The sequence below is a fragment of the Lepisosteus platostomus genome, chromosome 17, assembly GCF_059453375.1.
Source record: "Lepisosteus platostomus isolate fLepPlt1 chromosome 17, fLepPlt1.hap1, whole genome shotgun sequence".
NCBI lineage: Eukaryota > Metazoa > Chordata > Actinopteri > Semionotiformes > Lepisosteidae > Lepisosteus > Lepisosteus platostomus.
This window is the reverse complement of record NC_142627.1, coordinates 20,855,502-20,874,136: the sequence shown is the minus strand read 5'-3', so window position 1 is coordinate 20,874,136 and position 18,635 is coordinate 20,855,502. Positions and strand designations below refer to the sequence as shown.

Below are 18,635 nucleotides of genomic sequence, written 5' to 3'. Positions count from 1 at the left end.
AGATATTATTAATGGTCTCTCATTCTCTATATTTTATTTCTGTAAGTCACCTACAGTGTTCTGAGCTTCATTATATGCATATTATACTGTATACAGTACATCACATGTTGTATTGCAAACTTTTAATACTGTATATAGATGCAGACTTCACAACTGTAATGAAAAAGTCTTAAATGTAATCTTTCCACACAGAAAGAAAAACATAAGATGTATTTCCTTTATCTTTGCCTAAATCTCTATAAACCTACTGACATTATTCAAAATAAAAAAAACCACACAAAACTGTGGAACGGGTTATGCTAAAGACAATTTTTATGGTTAATTTCAATTTAATTCGATAAAAATATGACCAGTGCCTTTCAATGATTATTGATTTTCAGTAGCATACTACAAGGTAGAAGGAAGATGGGACCTCACTCTTCTTGTGGTAGCCTAAGACTCTGTTATTTACAGTACTTCAAAAGGCTTACAAGTTAATAGCAGTGACGTAATGGGCAGTATACCCTACTGTACAAGACTGAACAGGTACCCTAACATTTTCTTTCCCTGCAAATAGTTAATATCCTTTTTCAAATCCCTTAATAAAATGATAATATAATATCATTTATATATAAAAAGTTATATAATGTGCATTTATATACTCATAGACCTAGTTGCGGCATTGATGTAGAAGTTTCAAATAATTTTCTCCATTTCGCTCAATAATATTGTAGAATTGAATCAATTGAAAGCATCAATCATTTGTTAAACATTCAAAACCATTAAAATAAAAAAATAATTATGATCCACCTTGATGGAGTCAGTTGAAAACAGATCCTCATTTACTGTAGCAGCCTAGCCAGGAGGCTTACAACAAAGAAATAAAGAAAAGGATAATCAATACAAATAGAGTGTAACAGGACATGGCAGTATTGACAAGTGTAGGTGCCAGGCAGAAAATATTTAATCATACAACCGAAAACACTCTCAGTCTGCGGAGTATTCCTTCATTGGCAAAGACAGATTGAAATGGCTAGTATGCAGTTGCCCTTGGGAAGTTCAATTTCATAGAAGTACTTCATTTCAAACAGAAGGATGCTTTGTATAAATGAAATAAATTAAGACAGGAATGTGTTTAGGGAGGTGCCAGTGATAGCTCTAAGAGTAGAATCGTATAAGCCATCAGGATTCTCAAAAGCCGCCTACGAAGCCATCACGTAAAATCACCTCATATTTGGTAAGTGTCATGATGCTGTTTGTGTCTTGTTTGCTCAGTGAATGTTGGTTACTTGTTTTCTTATATGAAGTGCCATTGTATTAAATATATCAGGATAAGGATATTGGTTACCCTTCTGTGTTTCTCATTTTCATCTGAAAATCATCTGATGATTATTACCATATTCATGAGTCATGACTACTCAACACACTTTTATCTATAGATATGAAGTTTATCAAAAGTTCAACAAAAGCCCTACAACACCTGATATACCTCAGCAGCTTCTATACATTTTATAATGTATTGTTGTACTGTGTATGCTAACTGTACTATTACAGTACAGTATATAGAGCATGTTTAAAAATCCTTGTATAAGACACATATTCCATTTAATATCCTATATTCAGAAGCACTCAGATAAAACAACATTCTACAATGGTTGCCCTTTACAGTAACCTGACTAAAAAAAAAAATCCTCTTAGCGTTTGTCTAGTGGATATGGTGTAGTGTCACCTTATCTGTCATCAAACAGCTAACTTCCCTCATCTGAAAGAGTGCAATCATACTTGTTTCACTGTTCTTTCAACAGCTCATTGCTAGTGTACTTCTTCTGCCATGTCTCCCTCTAGGTACTGGTGACTTCCTAGCACTCAGCCTTGGGTTGCCAATTATGCCTTACCTTTCATTTACCATTATGCTTTACCTTTCTGAGAGCAACTCCCTGCAGTCAGTTTCTCTGCTGACATTCAAGTTAATATAAATTGTGTTGTGCAGACCTCAGGGATTACTGTGTCCACGCAGTGCCTGTAACGGTAGGAACTACTGAATTTTTAGTGAAATGTCAGCTTTTAACAGCTAGAAATGAATATACACTGAAACCATTCTGAGTGGGCTTTCTTAAAGCTTGCATTACAATCATCGTTTTTTTGTTTTTTTGGTGCTGTTGAGTTTGTCTTTTACTTAAAAAATCAGAATGAAGGTTACATTATTTCAACTCGCAGTTATTGGCTTAAAAAGCAGTGCCATTCAAGAGCACAGGGCCTGAACATGAGTTCAGAAATTCTCTTGTCAAAAGGCAGATGGGCAAAGCAGTTGTAAATATGGTGCACATGATTGTAACAACTGTATTTCTCACAGCAAAGAGTTGGCATGGTCTCGGATATTTTAGGTGTGAGGAGTTTAGAACTTGTAACAATTAAAGTTCTAATTCAGAAACAATAAGTGTTTTAAAAATGTAATGGCTAGTTTTCTGATTGCTTTGAAAATTCCTGTGCTGTAAAACAGATTGCTTGTATGCTTTATACAGTACATTAGTTAAAATAGTTAAAATGCTGAGTTTAGAAGAACTCAAGAGTTAAAAGAAGTCTGTACTGATCAACACTCGTTGCAGAATCTGGCTTTAGACAGTATCATGAGTCATGGGGGCAGAGATGTCTGAGAGCAACTGAGGCTTCATTAAAGCCAAGGTCACATCCAGAGGGTTTATACATACCAAAATTCTCCACATTATTTGACCAACTTCCAAGAAAAGTTGCTTGTTACCGATAAGATGTCAAATTCATATTGCTACATACAGTACGTGAGTACGTTCATTACTGGAAGCCATGTGATAGTAAGAGAATATGCATTTTCTCTTGGTGCCATTTGACCTTGCTGCTGACACATTCCATCATTTTATTTAAACATTTGTGGTGATTGTGAGCTTTCTTTTCTCATTATGAGTTGAGACAGGCATTCTGATTTGTATTATTTTCAATTCTCTCTCTGTGACATACATCCTTGTTCGACTGAAGTAGGCAGAAAGTAAGAATCTGGAGGTTTTTCTTATGATTTACTTCCCCGGAATTGGTACACCGTGGCATGAAAATAAAAAGGATTTTGCAAATATCTTTCACAAATGACCTTTACCATCTTGCAGGACAGCAATGTGTTCTAGTACCATCCCTCTGCGACTGAAGTGAGCCACTTTCATAGCAAATGTTTGCCTTTATACTGTACTGTATGTGATTCATTTATTATTGATGAGGCTTCTTTTACTGGTTGAATAGTCAATTAAAATGATCCAGAAACCTAGGTTCTGGTGGGAAAGCTAAAAGTCAACAGACTAAAAAAACAATCTGATGTTAAGATGTAGATAAAACAACTTGTTTTTTAAATCAACCTTTCGGCCAGAGAGTCAACTTAATGGGCTGGCAATGTAGTTTAGCCTAATGGAGCATAAAGCAATTCTTGACCCTTGCAGTGACTTGGCAACATTTTGTATCTAATTGGTTCTGCAAAGTGACATTGTACATCTTCACTTTTTATATACTGTACCTCAGCCTTAGAGATTGCTGTTTTGTCCATCTTCAGAAGGATTAACGTACATACTGTATAGCCTTGTTCTCTACACACCTTACAGAATTACCCAATAAAGCCAAGATTAAAAGTTATAAAGAAAGTCTTTAAGAAAGTTTTAACAATGTTCACAGTCTCTGATAGATTTGGCCAGTGAGAATCCCCAGGCATGGATCTCCTTATTAGAAGGGTCTGTCATCCATTGTGTGGAACCTGGGCCTGTATAGAGTGTGCTGGGCAAGACCTCGATCAGCAGGTCTCAGATTAAGTGTTGGACTATGTATAATAAACCATTCAGGTAACCTAGAGATATACAATTTAGTGCTTTATACAGTATGTAAGTAAAATTTAGCCTATGATTTATTTAATGTATTTATGTTAAATACTCATTGTTTTATGAGATGTGGTTATTTTCTGTCCAGCAATCACACAATACTCCCAGGTAACTGTATCGGTCCTTGAGTATTCAAACAATGTTTTTGGAGTCTCTGGAGTCTCTGTTACTATTCACTATGATAATTCATTGTTCTATAAAGCTGAAAAAGATATCGTTAATATTTCCTATTCTAATCAAGTTAGCATTAATGGAATTGTTAGGGACCTGACACTGCATTCTGTATAATGTGAAAATGTGGAAAGCAGGAATAACACTGCAGTATACTGTAATAGCACTGCACATTAATATACAAAATAGTCACCAAAGTGAAAACATCATACATGGAAGATATATGTTGTATTGAATAAATTAAAGGACAATTAGAGAACTGGATTGCTCTGGTATTATGCATGTTGCAAACTGTTTCCATTTCTATCTTGTTGGTCATGACTCAGTGTATGATTCAACACAGGTTATCTGATCTGAGTACAGCACCAAACACTGCTTTTACCTCCGAATTATCTCAGTGGTAGAATGGCACAGTTACAGAAAAGCAATGAAATCTTACTGTCCCTGGCAGATTGATGTTTGAGAATACTGACATTTTTAAAAATGCAACAAAAGAACTAAAGATGTTACTGTATGTCCTGATAGTAGCTGTTTGTTGGATCCCTTAAAAATCCATGAACTGCCCCTTGCAGAAGACCTGGTTTTGTCCATCCTGTTTTTCTGTCTACGCTTCTGATCTTTTCATTTTTTTAACCTGTAAGAAAACAGTTAACTTATCAGTAGGTTGAACTTACTGTGTTTTTTATTTTTGATTATGATGTCAAAGTGTTGTTTTTTGTGTCGCTGTCATTTCATGTTTTATAATGTACAGTACTGTACATTACACAAGTGCTTTAGAGATCAAAGGCAAAATAGATCATGATAATCTTTTGTGCAACTGTATTTTGCATTCACTAGCATGCTTTTGGAGCTCCAAAGGCATGGGGTTAAAGAGAAATCCCTTGGTGAAGTGGGCAATGAGACTTTTTTGAGTTATGCTGAATATTCCATTGTTTTAAGTGGACCAAACACTGACCTTTTGTTCCATTGAGGGAGATCTTGTGGTCTGCACTTAGACTTATTGGGGTAATGGCGTCAATATCTTAGATTAAATGTAGAATCCCTGCAGAGCTGTTACTCGTTTGAGGAAGGAAGTCAATGTGAAGATGTTTCCCAGTTTATGAAAATTGTAATCACTGTGATTTTGAAAAGTGCTTTCTGTTTCCTCACTGTTCAACCTCTCAGCAGGCATATGCTGAATGTGACACTTAAGGGACTGTGTTAGCTGGTCTTCTACTTGTTACACTAGCTTATGTACAGTATATTAAATGACGCTGATTAATGTCAAACTAACTGGTTATGTTTCATTGCGTGCGAGTCCTGTGTCTTTTTTGTAAAACTCTTTTATCTTGACACAATAAAAAAAATAGGCTGCTTGTACTATATCTTTCTATCCGAGCTTCATTTAATCCTGTTAAAAATAATCTCAATTTAAAATTGTTGCATTGTGTCTCTGAAACTCTTGGCTCAGAAAACAAAGTTTTGAAGAGGGTTCCAGGGCACAGTTTGTCCTTATTATATATTGACTTGGGATTTATTCAGGATTATTGTACAGTTCTCTCTTTTTTTGTTTTCCTGCAGTTTCCAGTCACAATGACACAATCCGAGGCAGTGCACATTCCAAAGGACTACAGGATTGAAAGCTGTGGTTATCTGGCAGGTGATTTTCTTCATCTTCTCTCTCAAGACTTTGGTAAGTGTCCAAAACTCCACATAAAGGCATCTTTCATCCATTTTAATAACCCCTTTTATCCTAATATTCTATACATTTTTGCTATAAGGTTTTGTTGTTGTTTTAAAAAGTCTTGTTCTAAAATGAATCAAGTGGAATTTGTGTTTTGTTTCTATATTAATACAAATTTTGTATTTTGTTTCTGTGATATCTGTAATTGTATGTGGAGATGACAAGATTTAATTCTCTTTTTTTTCAGTACTGTATATGAATTTATGTCTCTGTGCACAAGGAGTCCTATTATTGAAGCATTTGTAGGTTTGTTCAAAACTCATTAAATACAGTGAAACATTAATATTATCTTAACTGGGGAAGGTACAAATAAAAATCATGTGGGCAAATGTACTGTATAAATATTTTATGACTTTTATATTAATTAACATTTTTAAATGATTATGAATGCAGACACTGGAAGCCTTATGCAAACCTGCAAACTGTCAAATGCAAAAGAGATACTAGTAAACACTTATTACATAAAGACATTTGAAGAAATCTTAAAATGTGAGAATGTTCTTATGTTTAATGATAACCCCCATTGGAAATGAAAGCTGGCTTGATTTGTAGGCAGTGTGGTAGTAATAAGTGCTTTATTATCTGTCATCCTGGAAAGAGGTGTTTTTTTCTCTCAAGAGGAATGAATGAGCTGACCGTGGTTTTTCAGTCTCCAATTTCCAGTATTATCATGGATTGTGCCACTCCCTTTACAGGAAATCAATGTTTTCAGTGATCCCTATGGCATGGAAGGATTCTTAAAAGCTCATATTGAGTTGCATTAGAACCAGGTACAGTATAAAGTTCAGGATATGTATGCTTCGTATGTAGCATTGTTGACTTTAATATTTCTTTTTTCCTGAGTGAATTACGGGAGGACTGGGTCAATAATGGCAGACAAGCGCCTTAATGTTTCTCCATGCACAAAGAACTGTGTGCATGGGCACATCCTAATCCAGATGTGATTTGAAAAAGGTCTGATGGGTCATGACTGTGAATTAATGCCATGGGTATTCATTAAAGAAAGTTAATTGCGTCTGTGACACAGGATTAGTGTGCAACTGGCAGATTACCTCTGGTGGAGAGTGTCTGGTAGCTGGCCTGAGTTCCCTTGGCTCTGGGCACAGCAGTGACTGACAAAAAGCCTGTGAGTGGGAAGTGATGTCATTGAGGGACTCATGAAACCTCCAGTTGCTGCTAGCTCTCCTGTACGGTACTGTGGAGCTTGCACACATGATAAAGGACATCTTGACATGAAGACTTAATAAACAATTCCTATAATCTGTAGACAGAAATTCGTACTTTTGTTTTTATTGACTGTATTGATTGAGGTTTTGGAGATTATTACCTGTAGTTTTTTGTAGTTTTAGCACTATGGGTGTTTCCCCAGTATCATTTGCTTTTAGTTTTCTGTTATGTCTAAGTTCCAAAGGCTTTCTTATCTTTTTAACCCCCAAAGCTCCCCTTTACATACCTGTTCATTACATATTTTGCTTAGAATAATAACCAGTCTTGGGATGATTCACAAGAAATATTTTTTTTCCTATCCATGGATAAAAAAGGACCAAACATTTTCAATCCATTATTGCATAGGGTCTGCAATACTGTCTAAAGAATATACCTCAGGTTTAAATCATGATTCTCATGCACGATTTCAGGATTGAAAAGAAAGTAAAGATCAAAGCTTCTTTTTCTTATAAGAAATTATATATAAACTGAATTTACACATTCTTACATAATTCATTAAAAAGAAGTAGAACCATATTTTGCATGGTGTCATTCTAAGCTGTTGGTTGTTCAATATAGTATGTCCACATCTAACATGAGTTTCATTTTGCGCTTCTTGCAAAAAATCGTACTTGTCGATCTGCATGGTATTATTTTTTATAGTGTGAGCCACACAATTCATCATAGACTGCAAATCTTTTAAGACGCTCGTTTTTTGCCGTAACAAAATTAAGACACCATATGGACATTTTCCACAGAGGGTATTTCTATTGATAAGTTTTAGCAGTATAATTTTGATGATGTACTGTACTATACTTTAAGTAAAGGGCCTTAGTACACCTGGAAACTATTAATTGTGAACTCTTTGAACAGTGTTACTGGGATTTGAAAATTGCACAGTATAATAACTCATACATTCTATTATATGGGGCTGAAATACAGTATAGTTGGGATGCATATGCAGTTCTGGATTCCTGAAGAACACAGCCACCCTAGGTATGTGAGACCAATTCAAGTTATGTCAGTGAATTCCAATTGAATTGAACAGAAACCAATAAGTTTGTAGTATCATAAAAGTAAAATGCAGTGCTCTGTTTTGCTCTTTTAAATTATATTCCTTGTTCATGTTTGCTTCTATTGCTGAATACTTTGTACTTCAAAACCATGGTATCCTCAGTAGTGTACATATATTAAAATGTTAAAATATAATCATTTTAATAAGTTGCCTTCATCCCACAGTTTTTATTCATCCCCTGCTGTGCTCCGCAGGGAGATAAAACTGAATTACTTAATACATGTGAGTTGGCGAACAGGTGTTGTTTTTGCTTTTCTTGTATAAAATGTAATGCTTTGCCATTTCTGATGCTGTCTGTGCAATAGTTGTTTTGTGAAATTTGAAGTGCTCTTCACATGTTGGCCATCATTCAAGTGATAGAATTAAAAGAATAAACCTCAAAAACTTTTTTTTATCGCACTTAAAGATTCTTTGCCACTCTTAGCTGATTGATTAACTGTTTACAAAACTGAGAATGTTTCTCTGTGGTTAATGGGCAGTTATTTCCAGCATGTAAAGCAATTTCCTCAGAAAACATCACTATCAAAGCGTTGCCTTGATATCGTGCAAAATGTTCTGAACCAACTATGCATTCAGACATTGATGTTGACATGGACTTTGAAAATACAAGGAAGAAATAAAATCAGATTATTTTTACATTGTGATGGGCCTGTTCCCATACACTATAAGTTTGAAGTAAATATAGTTCTTACCTTTTTGTGGGTGGTTGTTTGTTGGCTGCGGCAGCTTCACCTCTTTTTAGTTTAACAGTCAAAACCACATTCAGAGGCAGGGCCAGATTTAAAGCCTGGGAAGCAATTATCAGATGGCCACCGGCTTGTTTCCCATGGTGCCCTCTTGTGGACTGGAGGGGAGCTGGTCTTCCCATCCATTTATGAACGTTTATGAACACTGGTGTTTTAATAGCCCCTATGTTTCAAAAAGGTATTAAAATATTAAGGGAAATGTGAAATGTATTTGACTTTGGTCATGGATTTTTCTTGTGATGTTTGTGTTTTTATTGAGGTAGTGGGTTTCTATAAGAGTATTGAAGGTGTTTAAAAGGGGAGGAGCCTCTGGAATAAAAGGCAGAGGTTATGCTCTGAGTCATCAGTTGGGAGCTGAAAGAGGAAGGTGGTTCTGTTGAGGGCCAGTTGAATGCTCTGTTTTGTCGTGTTGTCGTGTTGTCGTGTTGTCGTGTTGTCGTGTTGTCGTGTTGTCGTGTTGTCGTGTTGTCGTGTTGTCGTGTTGTCGTGTTGTCGTGTTGTCGTGTTGTCGTGTTGTCGTGTTGTCGTGTTGTCGTGTTGTCGTGTTGTCGTGTTGTCGTGTTGTCGTGTTGTCGTGTTGTCGTGTTGTCGTGTTGTCAAACTGAGGCCTTTTCGGACTTTCTGATGGTGGACTGCTTCATTTTCAGTAACTGCTTGGAAGTGGTCTCAACAGATTGTGCTTTGGGAGGGTTGCATGGTCACATACCTACTGTTTATGGGATTAGAGAGGGAATTGCTTTATTTGCCAGTATTACATCGATCTTTTTCCATTATAAGAATGCATGAACATGAGCATGGCCTCCTCTCACTTGTGATCTTCTGGTCCCAGATTGCTTGTTTAATTTCTACTTGCTTAATGATTGTAACAAGCCGCGCTGTTGTTCGAGTGAGGAACTCTATGTGGAGCGGGGGATCCGAGGCAGGAGAGATTTCTGACGAATCCAAAACGTTGGGCAGAGACTTGGTCGAGGGCAAATTCCGGGTTCAGTACCAAAGGTTATCCAAATGGAGAGAGGCAGACAAATCCAAAGTGCTAGACAAGGTCAGGGTCAGAAGGGGAGATCCGGGTTCAAGTATCCAACAATGGCAAGAGGGAGTAAATAATGCGAGGCAAGAAGTTCTGAAGAAGCTAACAATACCAAGCGCTGTTCCGTGAAAAGCAGAAGGCTTAAATAGGTCTGGAAATAGAGGGTGTGTTAACAAGGGAGGTGTTCAGATTGGATGAAGGGATAATCCGGCAGTGTTTGCGGAGATTGCCTCCATCTGGTGCTTAATTGGGACGAGGCCGTCTGTGGGGAGGGTTCTGATTAGCGGCAGATGTGACAATGATGTCTCAGGGAGGACATATCAACAATGTGGTTAGGGAGTGTGGTCCAGTGTCCCACAATGCTCTTTTTAAAGCATGATTTTCTGTATGATAATTCTGAATATACTCTGCTAGATATATGGATTTCCTTAATCACGTACCTGAAGAAGTACATTTTGTGACTAATGCTAACAAATACCTTATGATCAAGTTCTAATTTTATATGGTTTTATAGCCCATGTTACAAAATGTCAGTGTTTGTGATATTCCTGAAAGTATTGAATGATTGTTGCCATTAAACATAAAAATATTTGCATTTATATACAGTATATATTGGCAAGTATATAATATACAGTGTACTGTATATTGTATGTCCTGTACAATATGTGCTTACTGTAAAGCATCAATTGCTGATTTAATGTGTAGTCTTGTCTTTTCATAGCAGGGGAGTTCATTTTTTCAATTTTTTGGGACTTTTATCAAAATAAATTTTTATTTATTTGTATTGAAGAATCCAGAATAGCTGCTGTGTACCTGACTATGCAGCAATTCCAGGCTGTCTTAATAATTTACAACCCAGAAGCTTGTGGTAGATGAGCTGCAGAAACTTTAACAGAATAACTAATAAACCTTGAGTGGTCGTGGTCAGTGAACTGTGCTGCAGCAAAGGTGATGAGATTATACCTAATGTTGTGCTATGAATGCAGTTTTGTTTAATAATCTAATCAACTGTTAATGACTTAGCTTGTGTAATTATTCTTGTTTATTGCACTGCTGCACAGATTTATTAAACCAGAATGGCTTTCTGTAAGTTTTAGATTTAAAAGCAAATTAAAGCAAATTAAATTCCTGAGAAAAATAAATTTAGCATTTATTGACTTTCTAAATGCTGCATAATTTTCTGTTTCGCTCTGCTAGAAATTCAAGACTTGAGAACATAAATGTCTGCTTTTCAATTGCACAAAATTTCATGAAAACCTTTATTGTTCTGCCTTGGTATGTGTTTTACCTACAGAGTATTGTATGACCTTTAAGTTCATACAGAACGAAATATGACCATTTCTTATTTATTTTGACTTCTGTAATTGTTTAAATTAATTAGCCCTAAGGTTCCATTACAGATATTTTATATGAAGTAATAAGGTTTGTTATAGAACTGGTTGCACACAGATAGAAAATAACCTATGTTTCTATGCTCCAGCTGTTAGTCACCTTTTTAATATTTATTTTTTTAAAAAGTATGATATCAATGGAGATTGGATAACACTCATTTTAAAGACATTCTCTTTGAAATACATACAGCTGGGTATTTTCCTGTACAGTACTTACAGCAGATCTGTGTTTCTCAGGCTTCCCCTCATTGACAACCATAGTGGGGCTGTTCCCATAATAATACAAGTCCTCTTTCTTTTCCTTAAGTGCACATGGGTATAGCCTCCAGAAAAAGGAATGGAACCAAGATAATATTTCAGTGAATGAATAGTTACTGTATACCACCCTGAAGGCTGATCCTGTCAGGTCTTAGAAGCTAATCAAGCTGTGCCTGGTCAGTACACAATTGAAAGACTTCTGAGAAAAATCAGGTGGACCAGTAGGTAGTACTTTAGAACTCAACCCATTTTCAATCCACATTTCCATATATTAGGTTACAGTGTCACTTTATCATCTGGCCAATAGATTCCCAACCAGTCCCTTGGAAGGACATGATGAACCAAGGTCATGATTGCTCATCGAGGAGCTCCCGGTATTCTTTATAAAGGTGGGGCTGCTAAACCCAGTGTCCCAGTTAAATGGCACTTTGTGTATCATCACTCTACAAGAGCTGTTTGTCAGAATGGATCAGAATGGATCACTAAGGTGAGTCTTTGGTGATGTATTAAATGGATCTTCTCCCGATACATAAATTACTTTAGGATCATTCTGAATGAAAATCTTGTAGACATCCAAATAATTAATATAATAAATATTCAGGCTACACATACATCAGAGTTAAGTTTCCTTTCAGGCACTTTGATTATATGGTTTTAAAAATCTGTAATAGAAGGCTGTGGTTTTAGTGTGTGATATTTTTTTCTCTGTGCTGTTGAATGTGATACAGTATAAAGAAAGAAAAGAAAGCCTTTATGTCCTTTTCAAAAACAGTATTAATTTAATATCTTCCTGAGTCACATGGACAGATCTTTTGAATACAGGGGTATGCCTAAATGCTGTTTTTTTCTCGGGAGAAAATATGGCATAATCTAATTATCGTAAACATCTGTAACTTGACCGCTAATTAACAATTTTAATTTCTGAGTAAGTATTTTAGGAAACTGAAAAATCATGTTCTTTTGTTTAATGCTGAAATACAGTATGTTAACTGTAATACTGTTCCAGTTATTTGTTTTTAGATGTTCCATACATGTAGGTAGCCCTAGTAGATATATACTGTAAAGTTGGATATGAACCCAGTGATTACAGAATTTAGTGTGAGAGTACAGTGGGTTTGTGTAATATAATGTGCAATTTACAGGTTCTTTTCAGAACAAAAGACCAGTGGAGACGTGATTAACAAACCAAGCACTAGCTTTTTTCATTAACAACCACACAAAACCAAACACAGGATCTACACGCACATGAGGAGACTGACGGAACACGTACACATCTTTAGGGTGGTAATTACTTAACAATAGACTACACAGGGCACTAGAACTACTAGGACATTATTTACACAGGTGGAGTCAGCTGCTGGTCATCGTGCTGACCTCTCAGACTCTCCCCGGCTACCACTCCCAGCATGCCCAGCGGTACTACGAGCGCCTCCTCCTCACCACCAGGCGAGGGCGTTACAATATTAATAAAATAATAATCAACTAAACCCAATGCATCTTTTATAAACACTGTGCCCAACACTGTTTAATGAATACTATCAATTCCTGTTAACTATAACTTCATTTTAAGGGGTAACATTTGGTTAAAGACAACCATGCTAACATGACTTAAATTATGATTTAAATGTAGAAGTAGTTACAAACCATTGTACTGCAGTTTTTATCCAAGACAGTAAGTCATTGAAAATGTGAGGAAAGCATATTTGAGACCTCATTTATCAGTGTTTCACTTTTTTGCTCTAGAATATTAAAGATGATGAACTGTAACTCAGAAGTAAAATATATTCATTTATTCAAGTACCCTAGCTAAACAGAATTACTCACAAGAGCTGATTCATCTCAAATATAAATTGAACTTCATGTCTTAAAGGGAATGAAAAGCCCCCAGCAAAACCTATGTTAAAATCTATGCGAAAAGTAAGAGATATTTTATCTTAATTACCCCCTGTGGAAGAGGGGATCACCCAGATCATACACTAATTATTCACAACCTCAGCCAGTTCATTTTAAGGTCCATTATTACCTGAACACACATACTGTACTTATAAAACTTGTTGAGTTTAGATGTGTCTTGAGCGAGGGCGATTAATGTATAAACAATTGGTTTATGCTCATAGCTTTCAAACTGAGCAATATGAAGAAGTGTAGCTCAGCTGAAACTGGAAATATTTCATGCAAGCTGAATGATTTTAATACTAACACCAAGACAACTTGTACAGTATTTATATGTACCTTTTTCTTCTAAAGACAGTAAACAGAGCAGAACAGTACTGGAACACAAGGTTTGGATTAGAGTTTTGTAAAAGGTATCTGGGATTTATTTTGAATTAATAAAATACATAGGTAAGCTGCACAAATAGTAGCATCTTTCAAGGGAAGTGTCGACTACTGCAAAAAGGCCACCGGTTAACATTTCACACAAAATTGTAGCTCTTTCAAATCCCACTTCAATACTTGTTAAGCACATTTTTGTACCGTAATAACATAATTTCTTTAGCAATACTAACATCAGCTACTTTCTCCACCAGATACCGCAATCATTGAATAAAATGAAATCCCCACACTTGCATAAAGCTCAGATCAAAGTAGCAAGTTTGATGCTGATAAGCTCTATATACAGTGTACAGATTGTACTTGAAAAACCTTTTTATCTGTTTGCATCAGAGATAGAATCTTAGAGAAATTAAAAATGCTGACCTGACCCAATTTAAAATAGTAAGGGTGGTCCGATTTAGCCCAATATTCATCAATATTCGTGGCAAGATGAATAATAACTGGACTTCAAACAGTGCTGCAGTTGCATTATGTTATGTGTGCGGATCTGTTTTTGTTTAATTCAACATCTTCTGTGTTACAAACTATGGTAAAATTGTTATAACTATGAGATTAAGGCTGAAAGTGAAGAAAATGCCATGTCCAGCTGTATGTAAATTAATGATAATGAAGTTAAAGATGCCAGTGAGGGGTAGGTTATGAATAGGAATGTGCCATTTTCAAATGTCCTTTTAACTGGCTTGTTACAGTTACTAGAGACCAGCTGGCAAAAGTGTCTGAATTCACCTATAAATGGTATACTAGTAAGCATTCTATTCAGACTGCAGCATTGAAAGCAATTTACTGTTGATTATAAGAAATAATAATAAAACCATGCTTTTGTTTCTTCTGAGACTGGTAGAATCATGATATATTGATTTTGTATCCTTCATATTACAGAACTCCAATTTAATTATTGTAACCAGGTTTGCCTGCAGTATCCTTCACTCAGATACAGTAAATGTTATTTTCAGTATGTTTCAGAATCATCTGGAAACAACCTACAGTATGTGAGTTTGCGCTTTTTGTGTTTCTGCATTTCTTTCTCTGAAGTTTTTGGTATGTTCTTTCTTTAACGGTAGAATATTTAAATTAATTATATTGCTGAAAATACAGACAAGAACACAGAGATAACAATGATATTAACTAAAGAAAATCTTCCCCTGACAAAACCTAGACCCACGTTGTGTTGATGCCTTACTAAATATAGAATTAATTCAAGTGCAATTCAGTCCTGAATGACTTTTTTTGTCAGTAAAGACAATGATTAAGTGAACTGAAACCAAACAGATCGATACTGTATGTCATACCAAAAAAAGCCTTGTTCTTTTCAGCACGCCTAATGACCAGGCAAATCTTCAGTTCTTTAGTTATATTATACTGTAAATGCACATGCAATACTGTGGTCCACTACCTCGGACTTTGCTTAATGGATGGGTCTGACAGGGAAGAGTAGTCAAGTATTCAATGCTTAATACTTGTGTAAGCCTTACATTTTAATTTGTAGACCTACTATATGCCAGGAGGTAAGCTGCAAAGGACCATGCAGAGGTTTATTCCACAATGAAAACAGGTGAGTCATGGTGTCTGCAGATTTAACATTTGCTTATTCGTGGTTTGGACTGGCTGACAGGGTCTTGGATGGGAGGAGAGCAGAGCAGAGTGAACCCGAGCCGAAGCTAGCTAAATAGCATTTCGTTATACAGTACCATATACCTGTGTATGAGTATAATGACAATAAACTTGAACTTGAGTTGTGATTACAATATGCTGATACCAGTATACAAAGAAAGAATAAGACAAATAATATGGGTGTAGATTATAGATTAGATTATGTTTATGTAGTATTACACGTTGCAACATTAAAAACTGGATTTAGACTTGGAAATGCATTGGAAAATGGACAGAATGCCATTCATTGCCATAGAGAACAGAATGTCCTCCCCTGGCATTGCTGGCAATTGGATATTAGCAGAGTGATTGCTTTCTTTCTTGTGCTTCTTACAGAAACGTTCAGATGGCGAGCGACTGCCTGTCGGGTCAGATAATGGTCACTTTTATTAACCTCTAGATTCCTGTGTATTCTCATGCTGCATTGCAGGTGCCTGTCCTTTACTCAATTTTCGTTTGCACCACTTAGCTGAACAAATATCAGTGACTTTGAAAGTAGTTTTTTCCCCTCAATGTAAAATATTTCCATAAGATCCTTTAGTGGACTTCCTGTTAATAATGTTCCTTGTATAAGGCGTAAAGGTTAAGGTTGTATGAATTCCGTTGTAGTCATGAGGAAAGTAAGGTTTGCAATGTAATCCGATGTAAAGTTACTGTATATAAATATATAAATGCTGTATAGCATTTTTTATTACATCACACTGTGTACAGTATACGGCAAGCAGAAAATGTTCCCTTTGATGTTCCTTTCCCGGCTAAAAGGCATCAGATACGAGACTACACAGCACTTTATTCTTAAAAGGAATTGCTGCAGTTATTATAGTTTGGAATGACTTTGAAATATTTTTTTAACGTGGAATGCAATTTTAACATGGACAATAAATCTGTCTTTAAAAGGGTTTTATTCTTCATCTTTTCTTCTTTTCATTATGTTCATACTTTCAGGGCTCCATATCCAATCAATTTTATTCCTGTTTGTGCATGACAGGCTCTTTTCCCGTTTAACCTAGGAAATACGCTGCATGTAGTATTTACTGTACATAAGATTAGATTCAAAGAAAGGTAAATGATAACACTGTAATAATAAAGAGAAAGACAAGGTTGTCCATTTGTAAGGCTATATCAGAATTTTGTCTGGTATATTCTTGAGCAAATGGTGACTCACTGCAATGTTAAAGCAGTGTGTTGTCTTGACTTGGCAATGTGTATAGGTTTTTAAATGAAAAAGAGTCTGACTGGGTGCTGTCCAGAATTAATGAAGCAGTTGTTAAATGTTGGCTTTTGGCTTGTCAGCAGAAACTATTTTGAACTTCATCCATTAATTTACTGCTTATTAGTTCTCTTCCTTGAATCTACACTATTTTCTTGCACTTCACCAAATTTGTCAAGAATGTACAGGTCTGTCTAGATTACAGCATCTTGCAACAACCCAGGGAATTTTGTATAAGCGTTAATAGTGATGAATTATCCTATGTGATGCAAGCCCTCTGGCTTTAGTGCTGTGTCTCAGGAAATAGTGTATTAATGTGTTGGAAGGAAACTTTGTTTCTTGGGAGGATTATCAGTCTGTAATTCATTAATGTTCACTACTTTTCATTATGAATGTGGTTCTCCAGTGAATACAAATCGTACTTATTTAACAACCATAACTTTAAGATGCAGCAATTTAGAAAAGTTTCTATACTTAGCTCAGAATGTTTAAAATTAATATGTAATAGAATAAAATTACTCTTACAAAAATCAAATGTGTTCAAATGCTGTTAAATTCTGACTTATGAACTAATTTTAAAAATGTTATGGATGTGTATTATGCTTGGAGTATGTAGATATTGGGTTATTGCTTCTACATAAATGATCAAATAGTTACCAATGAAATTAACCAACATTATTTGATTGTGGTAGTACTGCTATATTGTACAGTATTGTACAGTTCACAGGCTTACTTTTTACTTTTAAATTAAAGTTTAGAACAGAAAACGTTGCAACCTCAACAAAATCTTGGACTAAAGAATGGAAATACTGTATAAACCAGGTTATATAATAATCATATTACCGAAGAACATTTGGATGTGTATCAGCTAAAGCTAAAATACATACAAAATATATCTGAGTCTTCAAATTATGGATTCAAAGTAATGTGATGAGTGATTTATATTGAAAATAGTTGTGAAAATGTGTCCAGTATGTATGTGTATGTACACAGCAACTGGCTGAGCTCCAGATCTACATACACAGTAAGGTACTGTACTCTCTTTTAGGCTGTCTGTCAAGGGAAAGACAAAAGCAGGGACAGCGATTGAAGAATACACAGTGTATACCTCATTAAAGCACATGTAAAAGATAAGAGCAAACAAAGATAGAGTACAGAACATTCTGGACAGAGCTCTGAATGAGACGAAGACGTAGGACTGTATGTTTCATGCTTCTGTAGGAAAAAAATTAAGCATGTGAGCCATACTTGCTTAACCCTGTATCATGTGTCATACAGTACAAATGCGGAAATTAAGGACTTTTTTTCTTATTTTCATGTTTAAGAAAAGTACTAACAGAAACAGAAAGTGATGCAATTTAATATACAGTATTTCTGTCTTGACACAATCACTGAATCACATTTCAAAATGTTATTTTGCATGAGTGTATTTACCAAACCAGAAGTCATCTTGTTTGAAGCCCAGCCACTGAAATTACGTCCTGTTTCTCATAGGTTTGAACTGTATTGTAATACTTGCTTTATAATGTCCTTATGTTTAAGTTTGTGTATATATGATACATTCTGTTTTTATTTGGTAACACTTAACCATTCTTTGATCAGCAGTTATGTGTTAACTAAGGTTTTAATCCGCAGTGTCTGAGTTCAAGTGGAACTTCATTGGAAAATATTCTGAAGACTGAATTGATGATTCTGGCTTTAATTAGTATAGCCTGTATTAGTGATAACATCAGTTCTTTACAGGCTATGCTAATCTATGCCAGAATCAGCAATGCAATTGGGACCTACAGATTCTCCAGTTTGTATGTGATTATACATTACTGGTGGCTTTTAGAGTAGAGATTTTATCCCAGATAAGGATTAAATTCTATGGTTACAGTGCAATTGATGTTTTAATCTGGGTATTTTACATTTAAATTCTAACACTGAGAACTGTGCATACTGTATACTGTAAGGTAAAACATAATAATACAATGCA

General features: G+C 35.6%; 1 protein-coding gene across 1 annotated transcript in view; it reads left to right on the top strand.

Moving 5' to 3' along the window:
* chrm3b (cholinergic receptor, muscarinic 3b) overlaps positions 1-18,635 on the top strand; it is a 125,247-nt gene that overhangs the window by 29,796 nt on the left and 76,816 nt on the right. The window contains exon 2 of the mRNA XM_088609935.1: positions 5,598-5,709. The gene's annotated coding sequence lies outside the window, so the exon portion shown is untranslated. The remainder of the gene's footprint in view (positions 1-5,597; positions 5,710-18,635) is intronic.